Raw genomic sequence first — 19,422 nt, forward strand, 5'->3', positions numbered from 1 at the left:
TGGGGTTTGAACCAACAGCCTTTAGATTTCCAGCCAAGATCATTAACCACCAAACCACACCACCCCATTATAGTAAAATATGAGTTCCCTTTCGAATGGGAACTCGCACTGCATCTGAACAAGACGCTATGGGTAACGCCTCCAGAGTGACCAGTTTCTATAGCACGTGTCTAAACGCGACAACTGCATTGGCCGGCGACAGCCTATGACGTTACGGCCGTGAGTATAAAAGGGCACATGAGGAACACGTCATCCTCTTCTTCGTCTTCAGGGCCATTTGTTGTGACTTGTCGGTAAGTAATTACAACGGCTGGTGTATGCAAATTTTTCAGGAAGTGTGATCCGTGTCCATTTTATTTGACACCAGATGACTCACAACTTGTGCTTAATTTCTTTGGGCGAGGAGCATGCGCGCTCTGTCCTCGAGGGAGTAGAATAAGCACACTGTGAGCATTTTTCATTGTAAAAGCTCTGCTCTTGTTTTTGTCCCTCTTCTCGAGGAAACTGGGGCAAACACCTGTACTCTGCAGTTCAGGACCTACAATCACTGAGGTGAGGAGGAAACTAAGATCGGGGGGTCTCAGCTTGCTGAGGAGTTTGAGAGAGGCATGGCCCTTTTGCGCTCCTCAGTGGCTGACAGGGGTGAACTGCTGGAGGAGAATGTTTTGTCTCTCACATCCTCTGATCCAGCAGGCAGTGCTCTGCAGCCTTCGAGCCAGGATGAGCAGGAAATGACGGAGGAGGGTGAAGAGTTTAAGAAAATGGAGCCTTCACAGCATTCACCAACTGCCCTGCGTATGAGGAGTTTATGGAGTGCACCTCGGGTAGTTTAGATCTACCTTGGGGGTGCAAGATGGTAGACTAGATGAATGATTTTTATCTGGACATAACCCATGAGCTTTCCCTTTCTTCCTAATCTCCACACAGAGATCGAGTAAGCTTGGAAGAATCCGTATTCGGCCTGCATCCATCGATTCCAACATGACAATTATGCAAATATTGAAGGGATGTATGTGCATGGATATGTGTCGATTCCTCCCATTGAAAAGACGCTGGTGAGCTATCTCTCAATGAGGAAACATCAACACTGAAAGAGCGACTTCGAAGCGATCCTGCCTTCCAAGCCCTTTAGAGTTACATCACGCTTGAATGGTAGGGCATTCGTGGAAGCGGGTAAGGCCATGGCTGCTTTGCACACTATGGCAGTTCTGCAAGCATATCAGGCCGACCTACTTAAGGACCTGGACCAGGGTCAGGGTCTTTCCCCTGATGTAGCAGCCGAGCTGCGTTGAACCACATATCTTGCTCTCTGGGCCACTAAACAGACCACTGCCGCGACCGGTAGACTGATGGCAGCAATGATACCTTTCTCCTCGATTCACCAGTTTCACCTTCTGGGCTGTTTGGCACATCTGTTGCGGCGGTGGTTGGCAAGTTTAAGGCAGCAAGGCATGGTTGGCAGTTATGTTGAGTGTTGTTAGTACTCCGTCGTCATGCTGAGTACTCCCCCTGCCTAAGAGCTCTGTTTTTTTGTTTGAGTCAAGTTGACTCTTTCTGTGAGCCTCATTTACAAGCATAGTTACAGTTACTCGTTATTAGTACTCCCCTCGTTTTAGAGGGTTGTTTTAAAGAGCTCTGTGTAATTTCTTTCAAGTATTAGGCATCAGCAAAACCATCAAATAGGTAGGCTTTCTTTAAGCCAGTTTGATGAGCTGTTTCAGCTAGAGCTCTGTGAATCACTGCTGAGTTGGATGGCCTCCTGTGGGACCTCTTGATAAGCTGATGTCAGGACGAGTCTGGTTGGTACTCCCCTTGTTATAAAGGGTAGTTATGTTGAGTACTTCACTCTTTAGAGCCCTGCAGATAAATATCAAGTTGAATGACTCTCTGTGAGCCTCTTTGATAAACTTCAGGTTAAGTTTGGCTTAGTATTCCCCTTGTTTTAGAGGGTCGTTGTGTAGAGTACTCCACTCCCCCAGAGCTATGTTTGGGTGCTCTGTATGTCCTGGAAGCCCCTTTCAGCCTGAGTAGAGTTACTCCCCTCGCTTGGAGGGTTGGTATGCTGAGTCTCTGCTTTCAAGGACTTCTGTCTCTGGAATCAGGTGTGGAGTAGTTATTGCCTGTTTGCAATATCTTCTCATTGGAGGCCTCCGTGAGAGTCTTGAATATAGGGATTCTGCTTAGGCAGACAGGCCGTAGGCTATTTCTGCTAGGGTAGCAGAAGCCAGCCTCCCTGCTGATTCTAGGGGTTGACGCTGTTATGTCCCTCCAAAGTGTTTTGTGCCTGGCCATATTCCCTTAAAATAATATTTCAATAGGTATGATTCCAAGCCTTTGAGCTATGCCCTTGGGCCAAGCCCTACCGCTTGGCCCTGCAAGGAGGGAAGGTGTAAGGCTGGGACTTTTCTCGTTTAGGTTATGTAGCTTAGGCAGTGGCCATAAGGAATAGTGTCACTGACAGCTTGCTGGTGCGTCTTTTGGGGAATCTGAATCCGGCAGTAAGGTCGGGAGAGTCAGTATTTTGAGGGCTTAGTCACAGTCGATAGGGCATGCATTCCCCTCAGCATGGCTGAATGGGTATTTATTCCCCAAAGCGTCTTGTTCAGACGCAGTGCAAGTTCCCATTCGAAAAGGAACGTCTCGGGTTACAAGTGTATCTGTAGTTCCCTGAGAAGGGGAACGAGACACTGCCTCTCATTGTGCTTCTGGGATGCCTGCTACATCTCCTTCAGATGAAAAAGTGGATGACATGTTCTAGGGATACCAGTTTCGGCATTGCGCCCAATACTGTGCTCGTGTACTCGTACTCGTACTCATTAAAATGCTCCAAAACCAACAACTGATACCACGCAGCGTGTACAGTACAGTGCTTGTGACAAAGTAACACGACAACAGAGCAAACAGAGAGCAGAATGGATCCATCAGAGAGGGATGTTTATGAAGTAAATGTCTCGATTAATAGAATGTTAAACAAATTAAATATTTCTGCCTATATAGCTGAGGTGCACTATATAGTGGATTAAGCGCGCAGTGGTAAAGATGCATGAGCTTGTCGAGCGCATCCCTTTTTCACAGACATTGCTGGAAAGTTTGTAGTTCGGTTGGGTATGTCAGTAGCAAATAAAGTAAAAGAAAGTAATGTTAAATGACGGTAGAGAGAGAGAGAGAGCGCTTCTGTTGCATGCTCTTGATTGCTGATCGTTCACTCAGCACACATGCGTCATTTGGATTAAAACTAAATCGTATATGTAATAAATATGAATCTATATTTATTTTATACAGCAAAGACCAGTGGAAGACCAGTGCTGGTTATGTATTATTAATGTGTGTTGTCCCTGATTAAATAAATAAATACTAAATACTAAAATACTAGTGATGTCATAGGCTGTTTCCGGACAATGCAATTGTTGCCTTTATACACGTGCTTCAGACACAGGTCACACTGGAGGCATTCCCCATAGCATCTTGTGTCTTGTTCCACTTCTCAGGGAATCATGGTTACACTTCTAACCTGAGATGTTTTCTAAATGTACATTTTTAATACATTTGCACATAAGAGACTACTTAAAAAAAAAAGAACACTCGACACCATGAAGAAAGAAGAGAATAAACACAAACTATCTTGGTTTAGCATAGGTAAAAAAGAAAGAAAACTTTTATAATCAGATTTTGTTTTGGGGTGTATTTATAAAAAATGTTTTTACATATATGTGGTAATTCGCTATGATTGTGTGCTGTTGTGCAGCAATTTTTTAAAATTTTTATCACATAAATACAGCCTTGCATAAGAGACCCTAAACTGAAGACAGAGGAGGAGAAAAAAGTACACAATCTATTTAAAGGAGCATTTCACCCTTGGGAACATTAATCTTTATTGAAAGTGGATCATTTATGTAGTAGAAATGTAACATAAATTTCGAATTTGGTGCCTTCTTGACCGAGGATAGACAGAAAGTAACTTTAGGGCGCATTTGTATGGAAGACAACAACTCCCACAATGCACCACATTGCACAACTCCGCAAGCCACTCCCACTAATTTTCACAACACAAACTTCCGTGTCCTCATCTGATTCAGGTATTTCTTCCAGGAGAAATAGGCATCGTTAAAATGCACAGTGAGAGCACAGGCACCACCAATCCGCCAAAGCTCGAGCTAGTCCGGGCTTCTCGTCCGCGACAGGCAGGTCTTCTGCCTCGGTTGCAGAAGCCGCAGCAGCCGCCTCCTGTTCCTCCATCAGCCTCAGCTACTCTTAGCTATATTGCTACTCAGCTACTCTTAGCTATATTAGCCACGAACATCTGATTCGAGCATCAGACTTTCGAAATCCTCTTCTTCCATATCATATTGAGTACCTTCCGCCATTGTCGTAACTTCACATCTGGCTCCACATCGCCTGCTAGCTTAGCTTCCAAACAAGATGGTGGATATTGTTTTTAGTTTCTGCAAGTGAATTCCCACCCACTGATCTGTAATAGATCTGTAGCGTGAGTGGGTCCCACCCCCTGGAAAAATGAGGAACGAGTGTTTGTAGTCTCAACCCCTCCACAAAGATATGGGACTTCCTGCTTAGAATGACGCGAAATGACGATTTTTACATCATTATAAACAGGAACTGCAACACTGAAATCCGTATTTCTCCCATCTCAGGGGAATAGTAATAATAATAATAATAATAATAATACATTTTATTTATGATGCACTTTACATTTCAACGAAATCTCAAAGTGCTATTGTACGACCATTCAAAATTATGACTGGGTTTCTAACGATACAAAGCTTAATGCAAATGGGTGAAGTGTCCCTTTAAGCTTTGCATAATCTAACGGCCAAAACATTATTACATACATCGCATTAGTATGGAGGGGGCCTTTATGAGACTGACAATTTCACTTATATTACATGATGCGTGGTAATGACGTAGAGACTGCCTAACTGTGCAGGGAAAAGCGGTTGATGATAAGTCTGCTCTACCTTTTTATTAAAATGTTGTCCTTTTATTTGTAATGCTCAAAAAAGAGCTACTCTCTCATGTATAAAGGCCAATTTATACTTCTGCGTCGGGTTCGCGTAGAAGGTACGGCGTAGCATACGCATTGACGTGTACCATACGTCGTACCCTTCGCCGTACCCTGACGCGCACCTCTTCAAAAATGTAACTACGCGTCGCGGCGACGCGGACCGCAAGATCTGTGATTGGTCGGCTGGATAGCATCGCGTTTCCTCCTACGCATTTCCGGAATGATCTTCTGTACTCTGCACCGCCCGCCCGCCATTTTTAAATTCCGAAGATCAGTGAAGAGCCATGGAAACAGACCAAGTGACCGAGAGATTGCTTGAAGAAGTGCGGAAATACAGCCATCTGTATGACTCCTTCAGTCGCCATTGCTCGTAGAAACCTAAACTCAAAACAGCCGCGAGGAATGTAAACACAGTGGAACTGGAACATTAAAACCCACCCGCGCCAACTAGCGTTTCGGCGGTGTAACTGCAGAGCAACACAGACATTCGCAGAAGTATAAATGCTCACGACGGCGTCGCCTACGTGCGTACCCTACGACGTACACTACGGCGTACACTCGACGCAGAAGTATAAATTGGCCTTAAGAGAAGTGCATTGCCTGTGAACCTGAAAAAAAGTTACAAAATTGCTACAAGGCAATCACTTTAAAGGCTTTCAGTAACTGCAAATTGTTTGCTTTCAGTGTGGAAATGGATAAAAGTGTCTACCAAATTCACAAATATAAATATCTCAATCCAGAGTCCATGTCAGACTGTAGCTCCTGGTTTCTGCCAGGCAGGCAGTCAAACTGGTGTTGTATGGAGACCAAAAAGAGACTGAAGGGACACTCTAAAATCGTGAGACACCCATGTGAATGAAATGTCTAGAACCAAATGAAGAAAGCTAGAGAAAAATGCAGGAGACTGAACGTAGCACGTCCACATGGAAGACACAGGATGAAATTATGGAACATGGAATGAGAACATAGACCTGTCAACCTCCTCTGCCACTTTTGTGAAAGAGGAAGAGGGAGCACAAAGGCCAAGGAAAGCAGTGTAAGAGGAAAGCGTGAACAAGAGAGGGAGGAAATGGATAGGGAAAGAAAAACAGACAGAGCAGGGTAGGCTGGGTAAAGGAGATGGGTCTGCAGATGACAACCTCTGAGAGGAGGACGCAGATGTTACAGGACAAAAGAAAAAACCCAGATGACCTTGTTTGGTTTTATGGACAGATACCTTGTTCTGTCCACACACACCTGCATTAATACACCTCACATGATGAAGGACAGAAACAAGGAAATGCAGAAAAAAGGATAGCATGGATTAGATGAGAGCGAGTGGGTGATGAAAATGAAAAAATACTAAATGTATGCAATTATAACAGCTTTGCCTCATATTTTTCTCTAAAGATTCTTTAGTCCATATACAAATTGACTAGTGCTGTCAGTTGATAGAAATGTTTAATCATGGTTAATCATGATTGCAGGGCTTTTTACATTTTTTGATGCCAAGGACGTCCACATTTATTGATGGTCTCAATAGACACCCTACCTAAGATATAAAGCCAATTATATATTTTCATGCAGAAAGTCCCATTTATAATGTGTGTGAAAAATATTAAGCATAAGAAAGGTTTATGTTTCAGAAATTAAATAATTGGCATTTATTTTGCCACTGTACTTAAGCCAAAGCAAATTATATAAATATTACCTTGAAAATATTAACTTTGTATTAAACTTGACTGGGTATCTTTTTTTTTCTCTTGACCCTGTTGTATTACAAATTTATTAAATGTTTAATTTAGGTTCCAATTCAATAGTATATAAACTGAGAAAGTTTAGTAGACTGAATTTAACCTTTTGTCTTTAATGGCTCTTGGAGCCCGAGCCCCAGCCATTGAATAGTTAGGCTGATTGGATTAGCATCTATGCATTTGAATAATTATGCTGATTGGATTAGCATCTATGCATTTGAATAGTTATGCTGATTGGATTAGGACTGGTAACACTCTAGAGCAGGGGTCGGCAACAGGCTGATTGTGCGCTCAGATCAAAAATAGAAAAAATGAATAACGGGTTTAGACAAATTTTAATTTAGAATTTTAATTTATCACCTTACCAGACATATACCAATGAAATCATTTTAAACAGATCAAGTACTATTGTGGTAACAGATTACAGCCATTTTAATAAGGGTGTGAATAGCAGTCATACTCTCCTGTAAGTCTCATTCGCTTACAGTCTGACTTTTGAACTTTTTTTCATTATTATTTATTCGGGTATAACACACTGATAAATAATATGTATTACCTGATAAAAAATATTTGCACTAAATGCTGCACAAAACTCTTCCACTACGCCACGGACCAGTACCGGTCCGTGGGACATTTGGTACCGGGCCGCACAGAAAGAATAAACAACTTACCGTATTTTCCGGACTATAAGTCGCTCTCAGTCAAAAAATGCGCCATGAAGAAGAAAAAACATATATAGCCTAAGTCACACTGGACTATAAGTCGCATTTATTTAGAAATTTATTTTACACACAAAAAAACAAACAAAAAAACGATGTTACGGACGGGACAGTTCTCCGTTACGGACGTGAGCGCTCTGAAAGCGGCACTAAAAGACTGCTTTAAAACTTTCACAGAGATCTCAAACAGAAAGCACAAAGCCTGTCTTTAAATTTAATTTCGTTTTGTATTAATTGTATCTTAATTTTAATCAATGTTTTATCAACCAATTGTCTGTATTTAATAAATAAGAAGTAAATATATTAGAAAATAGATAATCACGACACTGAGGCGCCGGCGCGTAAACTGGAGCTGGTTTCATAAATGAACTGAAACTCAGCGTATAAGGTAGCCTACTTGCCTCACAGACCTGAGACATATATAGAAAGCTTGAAATGTCTACTTTTAAACAGAACAATTCAAAACGTAATATTGTAATATTCATAAACATTAATTTTGCCGGTTCGTTGTGACAGCTTTTAGGTGCTTTATTGGCAGCGCCACCCTTACATGAACGCATCAGCACCGAAAACATGGAGAAAATATTGTCTGATATTAAACCGGTCCGTGGCGCAAAAAAGGTTGGGGACCGCTGTTTTAAAGTATAAAGACGGTAGCGGTCGGAACTCTGGTGTACCTATACTTTGGACGGAGCGGGCGGTCTGACTGACAATAGCCCACTCCCGACATCTTTTGACAGCGTATCTGCACTTCATTCTGACCACCTGTACACCTAGCTCTGAGGAGCTGTTTGGTAGGCTACTGAAACAATTGTCAGTCAAAGTTTGAAACAAAGTTGAACCAACATCACAAAAAGTGAGGTGCATTAACTTGGAGTGGTGATTGGCTGCCGTGGCTGATGAGTACGGGTCTGGTCTACGTCATCAGTTTCTGAGCTTTTCACCGCATTATTCATGAGAATACACTCTTTTAATCCAATCACTTCACTTCATTAAGCACGAGATCGCATTACAGTTGAGAATTCAAATGTCACAAATGATATTTCAGCCCTGTTCGTTCACCTCTGCCTGTTCAGCTCTGCATTCGGACGTGTTGTAAGTGTCAGTACAGCAGCTCAAAAGTGTTGTTTGCATTATACCCATGATGCGGTCAGAGCTGGAGTTTGACTACCAACACATCGAAAATATGACTGTAACAATATTTAATACATAAAGTGCTGAGCGTGCATGAGAGCTCCAAACATGATGCACCACTGTGTATGTGCACATATTTCATCATGTCTTCTTCAAATTAAATATAGCCTATGTGTTAACAAGGATACTGGGCGTCTGATCATGGGTTGCGATGACAATGATTCTTCTTCAGTGATTATGCTGATAAACAGAACACAATGATGTAGACCAAAAATTCAAAGAAGAATGGACAAAAATGCCTTTCATTTTGTGTTAAACTGATGCATGGCAGTTGTTCAGAGATTGTAGTGCTTGTAAACATAATGAAAATTATATTATACCTATTAGACCAATGGCTCTGCAAAATTATAATGCTGATATTTTTAAGAATAATTGATCAAAACTTATTTGATTGGACCATGATAGCTGTTAGTAGTCTCTAAGTTTTTTTGTGTATTTGTTGTTTTGGGGTTATATTTTTAAAATACATTTTATTTTTCTGGTCACATTTTAATATTAGTTTGTCTGTATCCACTTAATTTTTTAGGTTAATCGCGGGCACGGCCATTTGTAATTTTAATGAGGCTGGCTTCCGGTGTAATTCGCTTCCAGCTATTTTTAGCTGTACAAAACAGCTAGTTATGCTGCTTGATATTGCAAACTAGTATTTCTTACCATATTATTTTAATATTGTCTTAATTATAAACTCGCTGGTTTGTAGCGCAGAATGTTTTACAGTTTACTGCAGTTTGATATATTCTTCTCGTTATTTCCCCATAGCGGCTAATAAATTAGAGTCTCGCACATTCACAAAAAACACCTTACCTAACACCTTGCTTAACCTTCACGGTTAATCTTTGAAAAATAAAGTGGACAATGAGGTCTGTTTTACTGGTTGTCGTCTCCCCTATTCCCACCTTATACACAACGACTTGTGAATGAACATTGCTAAAACAGGGGGGTTTCATGACACTTTAGCAACCCCTCCACAATGTTCGGGTGTTAAGGGTTGCTAAAAGAAGTTCTACTTGATATCTTATTAGCCTTGAGTAACTAAAACATTTTATCTACAAATTTTATTTTCACATCCACCAAGTGTCACTAAGTTCTATGAGGTGTTCCAACATGACATACAAGCAACACAAGAGAGAGATAGCACATTTATTTTGTGTTTAGCTGTGCCCTGAAGGAGTTATTGGTGTTTTGGGTGCTGGTGTGTTCTGCTTCACGAATTGATATGTAGTAGGGAGAAAGGCCTGGGTGATTGAATTTGTCTGTGGTAAATATTGTGAGATTGGATTTATGCATAGTGGGTCATCAGAGGGAGAGAGAGAGACAGAGAGAGATAAGATAATGGGTATTTCAGGCAGATAAATGGAAGGGCGGAGAAAGAGATGGAGCCGAAAGGTGAAAAGGCGTGAAGAGTGTTGGAACAGGGGAACAGGAAGAACAGGCAATTTGAGAAGCTTGACGGCATTTGCGTTTAAATTGGGGACATATTGGGCCCAAACAAACAGCAATGGGAGGATCATTCAGTCACAAACAATTTAAATAGGATTCTGAATTAAAGAATGAATTATGAGGTTATTCGGCTGTGAACTTCTGGATTTCTCTCAATCGCATATCAGTGACTGAATAAGCAATAATGCTTTTGTTTTCTCATGACAACAGAGGAGTCCACTGTGTTTCATTGTGAGAGTGGGTATAGTCATTACATCCACAGATTTATTCTTCTGCAAGGACTATAAGTTGTTTTGATTAATAAAGACTAAAGATTCATGAAGAATGGCTGTCTGAATGGAAAAAAGAAACCGTAAACATAAGAATAAGAATCACTGTGTGTGTATAGTTTATCACTGATATACAGCATACTCCTTCAAATATCTGTTGTTCATTTGTTTTCCACCACTTTCTTTAGTTTGGTTTGTCAGTTCTTTCTTTTGTTTTAGTTGCTTCTTTTTCTTGTTTGTTTGTTTATTCTTTCATTTATTCACATTTTTCTAATGCTTTCAATTTGTTTTTGTTTTTGTTTTTTGTTTTGCTTATTTGTGAATTAGTTAGTTTGTTCTTTCTAAAATTTGTTTATACATTTGTTCTGTCTTTTGTTTGCTTGTGCACTACTTTCCTTTCATTTGTTTGTTCTTTGTAATATTTATTTATATGTTCTTTCTTTCTTTTGTTTGCATGTGTACTAGTTCTTATTTTTCTTTTCATTTGTTTGTTCTTTCTACACAATTTTTTAAAGCATTTTTTAAGATTTAAGATGCAATTTATTTAATAGTAAAGTTCCATCAAAGTGAATTGAATAATCGTTATGTATTTCCATTAATCAATCCTTAATCAATTATTTTTCATTTTTTTATGTGTAATATTTGGTTATTCATTCGTTCTTTGGTTTGCTTGTGCACTGGATCTTATTTTTCATTCATTTGTTTTTGTTTTTTTCCCATATATTTTATATATAGTTATATAAATTATTAGTAGTAACTAGCATGTTAAGTTAATGAACAGTTAAGTTAATGTTGTACGGGAAAACATGTAAAAAAAGGACAGATAACGAATATGCGTGACATGTTGAAATAGGCTACATCTGTGAATTATTAAATGTAGATTCAAATGTTTTATTTATAAATAATATTGACAAAGTAAATAAATCCATGTGTTAGAAAACGTCTCGGGTTACGTATGTAACCCTCGTTCCCTGAGTAGGGAACGAGACGCTGCATCGATACTCGATACTTTGGGAATGCCTTCGGCATGAAGCGTCTGAAGTCAACTATGGAACTATCCCAATCTTGATTGGTGCAACGTCACCCGTGACGTCGCATGTGACGGTGATCCGGAAGCTACAAAAGGGTCACAGGAACCAGGAAATGTTAGCTTCTAATTGGTCAAAGCAAGTCGTTCTCAGGGGCGCGAAAAGTGTGGCCGAGGGATGCAGCGTCTCGTTCCCTACTCAGGGAACGAGGGTTACATACGTAACCCGAGACGTTCCCTTTCGTAAAGGGAACTCCCGCTGCATCGATACTCGATACTTTGGGGAACAAATACCCACGCCGCCACACTGAGAGAAAACGCCCTGGTGTAAAGCATCTGGAACACTCACGGACGATAGAATGAGTGGAGGGCAGATCCAAACTAGCTTGTCATAAGATTTGGTGCAAGAAGGGGAGGTCTGGAGCCGGAGGCTCGACTGACCTCATGGATGGGAGCCCCAGACCGTAGAAAATATTAGATGAGAGGTGAAAGCAAAAGCGCACCTTGTACTTCAAATATAAGTGGTTTTAGATAACCAACTGTACTCTTAATAAAGGGAATAGCTCCTAACCCTTGATGCATAACTAGATGGACTGACTCCTCTCAGCCTAAGGCCTAATGTAGGAACCTCAAAGGCTACGACCTTGACCATCCGACACATGCGATGGAGGATGGAATACCCGAAGAATCTTAACATTGCCTACAGGTACCTCAGTACCGGGCAAAAATAACGTTGAGTGGCTCCCACGCTAGCAAGTAAGAGGGGGCAGCACCACCACTCTTCCAGGGAGTAAGACGAGCAGGAAGCAGACTCAATAGATTCTCCTATATATACTTATATATCTCAAATATATATTGGTATACCTCACCCACAGGACATGATGGGTGCCAGGGATAACCCATCAGCCTGATGCCAATAGGCTGGATGAAAAGGATTCATCCTCCAATCTACAGGAACATGGAGTTTCAGTGGGAACGTCCTTTCGAGAACACCCTTAGAGGCTTGCGGAGGGCACTGAGGCCGCCACAGAGGCCCTAAGCATGAACAGGAGATCCCGTTAGAGAGCGGGATGGAACACCAGTACTGAAGCCAGTGGGCAGTAATAAACTGGGTTCAATGCCCTCCCTAACTTAATTGTTTAGTTCCTAGTAGAGTGGGGTTCTAGTATGGATGTCCTGACCACCTCGGTGGAAAGGGCAACCTAATTATGGGTGTGACCCCCTCAGGGGCCAGACCCATAGTCTCCATTACTCTGGTCGGGGATGAAATAATGTACCATCAGCCTGAGACAGAAGATCTCTCCTAATAGGAATTTTCCATGGAGAACTCTCCAAGAGACTAATAAGGTCCGAAAACCAAATTCGGGCCTGCCAGTACGGAGCTACAAGGAGTAGTCTCACTCCGTACCTCCTGACCCTTTCTAGAACCCCAGGGAGCAGAGCGATCGGGGGAAAAGTGTACAGATGTGACCTCGGCCACATCTGTACCATGGCATCCAAGCCCAAAGGAGCTGGATGTGAGAGAGAGTACCAGAGCGGGCAATGAGAGTTCTCATGATAAGCGAAACAGGTCAACCTCCGCCCGGCCAAACTCTCTCCATATAAGCTCAACCACTTCAGGGTGGAGCCGCCATTCCCCGGGCCTCAGCCCCTGCCTCGACAGGATGTCTGCTCCCATATTATCAACCCCAGGAATATAAATAGATCTGATGGAGAGAAATTTGTCCTGGGACCAAAGAAGAATTTGATGCGCCAGTCTACAAAGAGGGCGAGGTCTCAATCCTCCCTTGGCAGTTGATATAAGAGACCACCGACATATTGTCTGTCCTAACAAGAACATGATGGCCTCTGAGGTCTACAAGGAAGTGCCTCAGGGCAAAAATACGGCCAACATCTCCAAGCGATTAATATGCAATGTGAGATGATGGTCTTTCCAAGTACCTCGGGTGTAACGGCCCTCCATAACCGTACCCCAGCCCGTTAGGGACGCATCCGTGGTCAGAGTTTTTCTCTCACATGGTGCTCACAAAACCGGGCCCTGAGACAGGAACCATGGTTTCTTCCATGCGACAAGAGAACGAAGGCATCTGCGCGTAACTCTGATCGTACGAAAAGGGTTTCCCAGAGGACAAAAACCCTTGTTCCTGAGCCACCACTGCAAGGCCCTCATATGGAGCAGACCAAAGGGTACTACCGTGGAAGCTGCAGCCATAAGACCCAAAACTCCTTGAAAGTGTTTGACAGTGATAGCCTGGCCTAACCTAATACTCTTCAATGTGTTTAAGATAGTATTTATACGAGCAGGAGACAATTGTGCCCGCATCGTGACTAAGTCCCACTCTACTCCCAGGGACGTAGTCCTCTGAAGAGGAGTTAAGGAACTTTCCTTCACATTGAGTCTCAACCCCACACACCTCAGATGACGCAAAACAACATCTCGATGTTGAATTGCTAGTTCTTTTCGACTGAGCCAAAATGAGCCAGTCATCTATAAGATACGGACCCCCTGAAGTCTCAATGGAGCAAGGGCCGTGTCCATACATTTAGTGAAGGTGCGAGGGGATAAGGCTAGGCCGACTGGAAGAGTCCAGAACTGATGCGCTTTTCCCCCCAAAAGCGGATCTCGGAAACTTCCTGTGATAGGGTTAGAAGGGAAAGAGGAGTTAAGGAGCTTGTGGATCTATCAAGACAGACCAGTCCTCGGAGCTGGTCTGACTAACAGTCGGTAACTTGAATCTGAACCCCCTCGGAGGTTGATCCAGTACCATGAGATCCAAAATAAGGCCTAACTCCCCCCCTCATAGGAACTATGAAGTGCCAGCTGTAGAACCCAGGCTCCCGTAACCAAGGAAGAGCCCACTTTGAGGTTTCCTGTGTTAAGAGGGACTAGACTTCCTGTTCCAAGAACCGACCCTGCTCGGGGCTGGCCGACATGTGAACCACCCTTAGTAGATAATATTTGTATATTAGCTCCACTGTAAGCAGGACCCCCTAGGATATATTTTGAAGACCCCTCGGGGTGTCTAAATATGCCATTATGGGGACCAGTCCCTCGAGACTGGCCTCGGCTATAAATTTCCAAATGGCTTCGGTGACCTGAAGCAGCTAACTGGCAGGAACTAACCGAAATATGCTCTCTACAGACCTCCTGAGAGGCGGCGAACTCGACAGGGCCGCAACGTTATCGGGCAGATACTGCGATTTGTGTTCGCTGGAAGCCGATGTGTCCCGAAGCGCCATCGGCGGCGGGAAGCAAACATCGATTTCCTAAGGGCTGCATAAGGGGGCGAGACTCCTGTACTCGCTCTCCTGGGGGAATGCCCATAAGGGTCTGCGTGTTACGACAAGACCTCTTAGTTGAAGCCATCTTAGCCCGAGAGACAGTCCTCAGACCTGTCTTCGGTATGGAGTGCTTCGTGCGAGAAAGTTTCTTCTGGCCCCAAGCCTTATACGGGGGGGCACGAGAGGAAACCTTCTCAAAATATGAGGAGCTGGCGGCTGTCCCATGAGGCTGCCCCCTGGCAGCAACCCCATGAGACCTGGACTGACAACTGGGGATAGCTGATTGTCGCTCTGCCTCCTGAAGCCTCTCGACAACGGATCTTGCCGCGTCGCCAAAGAGGCCGGAAGGTGAAAGGGGAGCATCGAGAAGGAAAGCCCTGTCTTTCTCCCCGATCCACAAGCGATTAAGCCATAAATGTCTCTCTGAGACGACTAGTGCTGCCATAGAACGGCCAATAGCACGGACCGTCTCTTTAATAATACGAAGAGATAAGTCAGCTACTCTATGAAATTCAGTAATACCATTGAGTGAGACCTCCCAGTTATCATCCACCTGCTTGACACCAAGCTATCATCCATCCGCTTACTATCATCCACCTGCTTCCAGATATGCCTGTAATAACCCCATTGTGTGTGGGCATGCACCGGCTCGACCCACCGCCATATATGCTTTCCCTAACAAATTCGATGTACGAGATTTGGAGGGAAGTGTCTGAGCTATCAGGGGTGACGCAATGTCGGGGAGAAAATATTTCGCAAAATATTCCTCAACCCGAGCCATCACCTCATAACCATTTTCATTAGATTCCCTAATGGATGAGTAAATATATACATGGGGGGGAAATAATTGAGATGAAAATGGATTTTTCCACGATCTCGATACCTCAGTATGGAGATCAGTGAAAAAAGGGAAGGCTCTGACACGAAGATTGTGACTGGGTCTGCAGGAAGCGCTCATTCATTTTATTTTTCTTAGTCGCTTCCTGCTTATTATATGGCCATTTAACATTTAATTGAACCACTGCCCAGATTACAATCTCCAGCAACTCCTCACTAACGGGAATATGGGGTGGCGAATCCCCATATCCACGTGATTCAGTGTTGATAAATAATATCTAACTCCTCGGAGCCAGATAAATCAAACGCTGTGTCTTTAACACGGTCGGAAGAAGCCGCAGCGCGGGCTTCCGAACCGTGCGCGAGACCAGTGGAGCTGGTTAATAAACACTGAGAAAGGGTCGCAACCGTCTCAGTATTATATGCCAGCCCCACGTGCGAATCCCATGCATACAAGTAGCGCGCTGCCTCAACAGACGCGGGACCTGATGCACTGGAAACGCGAGCCTGATCTATTTGATCGAATCAAACGCTCTGTCTTTAACACGGTCGGAAGAAGCCGCAGCGCGGGCTTCCGAACCGTGCGCGAGACCAGTGGAGCTGGTTAATAAACACTGAGAAAGGGTCGCAACCGTCTCAGTATCATATGCCAGCCCCACGTGCGAATCCTATGCATACAAGCGGCGCGCTGCCTCAACAGACGCGGGACCTGATGCACTGGAAACGCGAGCCTGATCTAATTGATCGAACAAGCTCAAACGGGAGCGGAGCTTTTTCATTGAAAACAGTTTGCACAGACAGCGCCCTCGAGCACCGCTCGTGCATGCTCCACTCCCAGACAAACTACACAAAGCGAGTGTGTGTCACCCTCGCTTAAATAACGTGGGCAAGGGGACGCACACTGCCTGAATAGCTTCTCTTTTATTCACCATAAATAATACTCTTTTCACGGGACAGACAACACCAAATAGAACAGACAAGATGACATAGAGCGCTTGCTGAAGACCAGAAGCTAACATTTCCTGGTTCCTGTGACCCTTTTGTAGCTTCCGGATCACCGTCACATGCGACGTCACGGGTGACGTTGCACCAATCAAGATTGGGATAGTTCCATAGTTGACTTCAGACGCTTCATGCCGAAGGCATTCCCAAAGTATCGAGTATCGATGCAGCGGGAGTTCCCTTTACGAAAGGGAACTAGACTATCACTTGATCCCAATATATAGTACTATACAGTAAAAAGAAAGCACACTACATGCACTGCCATCATAGTAATTTTTACAAGTAAAAATGTCACAATTCCAGCCTTTCACAATTCCAATTCCATGGTGCGTTTCCCGAACAACGCCGTTACTCGCTGTTTAACTACCATAGTAAGACGTTGAAGAAATCAACTAGCTAGTCATGACTGTTTCCCGAAACTGTATTAGTTCAACCACGTTGGTTCATGACATCACGCACGTGGTGGAGTAATAACTTATTTTAATGAATCTGTTTGAGATCGAATTAATGCTAGATGTTTTGCTATATTACAGACATGGCATCTGAGGACTATTTCTCATTTTTCTCAGTTATAATTCAATCTCGTCCTTACTTAGTAGAGCACTTTCGCACATGTGCACTCTTCAGAAATGGTGCTTTAAATCTCTTGACAAACTCATAGACGTAAATGACATTTGTATGTATTCTAAATAAAAGACACAAGTTGTACTGAATGTCATCTTACTGAATGACGTCCACATGTCATGCAATCTAGAAACTATGCTTCTAACCACAGCTCGAGAGCTGTCGTTCCAACCACACAACTCTGCGGTGCTGTTTGCGAATGTTCGTTGGAACGATAGTTTCGGGAAACACCGACTCGTTGAACTATGCTGATAACGACGGAACTTGCGACCATAGTTGGTTAACGATGCTTTCGGGAAACGCACCCCTGAGCAATGTTGCAAACCGTCCCTTTGCATTTTGGTTAGGGGTGTTCGACTTCACGATCACAATATCACTGTTTATTTAATTTGTATATTAAGTTGTGTATGTGTAATGTGTATCTTTGTTCTTAATTTTTAATAACAAAGAAAATAATGACAAAGATTTTTATCTTCACCACTTTGGCCTAAATGTCTGCCATTCTTTTTTATTTTATATTTTGTTACCTAAGGCTTTGTTTTTAAAATAGGGACATTAGTTTGGCTGTAATGCTCAGTCACTTGCAAAATAGTAAAACCATCATGAAAAAGAATCGTGGTAAAATCATGAATCGTGATTTTCTTGAAAAATATCGTGATATGATATTTTTTCCATATCGCCCACCCCTAATTTTGGTTGACTACCTACTGTATTTTAAAACAGAACAAAATAAACAAAACAAAAACAAAAATCTACATAACATATAACAAAGAGGCAAGCTTGGACATTTTGTGGAAAGTACCCCCAAGGATGGCAAAAGCTTTCACTATAGCACATGCCATCAAAGAGAAACTGAACTGGTAATGTGGATGCTGTAGTCGAGATTAACGATTATTAATAACTTTGTTTATTCATTATCTCTTCCATTTCTTTTAATTGTCAGTTTGTTTATAACAAGGCTATTTAGCTCTGGTCTTGGAGGGCCGCTGTCCTGCAGAGTATTCCAAGACACCTTCGTCTGTTTTAATATTGTCGTTTTTCAATTCTATGTCAACAAGCTTATGTCAAAAAAACATACAGAGACAAATATGAACACACAATGACACATCAGCTGCATGCTGCAAACAATTACGCACAGCAGCTCTTATGTGTGTGTGGGCTCAGGATCGATGTGTTATGTATCCTGTTATCACGCACATGCAAAAGAACATGTGCAAGCTAACAAGTTATATAAGATCTAAACCCATAAAACTCACAATATCGACTATAAGGGTCTAAACTGAGCCACAGTTTACCTCTAAAGCCTATTTCACTTTCTAAATACCTTCCTCTGATCATTGAGGCATACAGCTCTGTGATTGGAGTGTGACTTGAGTGTGGATGTTGGACCTTGTTGTAAAGACGGGTAGGATTGCCAATTGGCAATGTGTGCTGTACTTAGACGGCTGCTGGATGGACCCTTGAGGGGATATTGAACTCAAGCTGCAGAGCAAACTAAACATCTTATTAATGAGCAGATGCAGACAAAAGGGAGAAAGGGAGGGAAGACGGTAAAAGACACAGTCGTTAGTTGGTGAAAACGATTGGTATTTATTTTTCCTCATTAGAGTTTTGTTTGCTTTTTTTAAACAAACTCACTCTTGCCAAGAAATATCATGTTGGAGCTGCAGCTCTGGAGAGAATGAGACACCTGCGATCTACAGATAAAGACACCTGCAGGACCAGAACATGTCCACACGGCTCACTCTGAGGTGCTAATAATCTCCAAGTTGATCAAAGTGACTGCACTGAGTATTGAAGCACCGGGGTGGGGGTTGGGGGGAAATCATTTAGAAGGTAGATTCAATTAATTTTAAGACATTTAATGTGCTCTTACTGGTGTACAAGTTTGAGCAGGTCAGTTGAGTAGAATTCAAACCGAATGTCCAAACGCAACATGCTCAGCTACGTATGCTATCTATTCAGCTGAATGCCTCTTTGAAACATGAGAAACAGTTTCCATTCAGCAGTTTGTGCTGTGAATCATGGGCTGTTACACCTGCAGTCTTAACGGCAGAATGATACACACAAGCTGTAATATTACTAATCACAGCTTTAACATTAAAGAAAATTGTGTGAGTGAGTGTGTGAACAAGCTGTCTATGTGACTTCAAGTCTCAGCCCTAGAGATTACACCCACAGTTATTTCACTGACTGTCTGATTCATACTGCTCACAGAACTAGAACATACTGAACGTGGCAAGCTCTAATTTGATTGGTTGACATTTATAAAGTA

At 42.7% G+C, this 19,422-nt stretch overlaps 1 protein-coding gene across 1 annotated transcript in view; it reads right to left on the bottom strand.

Moving 5' to 3' along the window:
- npr1a (natriuretic peptide receptor 1a) overlaps window positions 1–19,422 on the bottom strand; it is a 116,154-nt gene that overhangs the window by 34,067 nt on the left and 62,665 nt on the right. The gene's annotated exons all lie outside the window — the stretch shown is intronic.

Source organism: Rutilus rutilus (genome assembly GCF_951802725.1).
Source record: "Rutilus rutilus genome assembly, chromosome: 11".
Taxonomy (NCBI): domain Eukaryota; kingdom Metazoa; phylum Chordata; class Actinopteri; order Cypriniformes; family Leuciscidae; genus Rutilus; species Rutilus rutilus.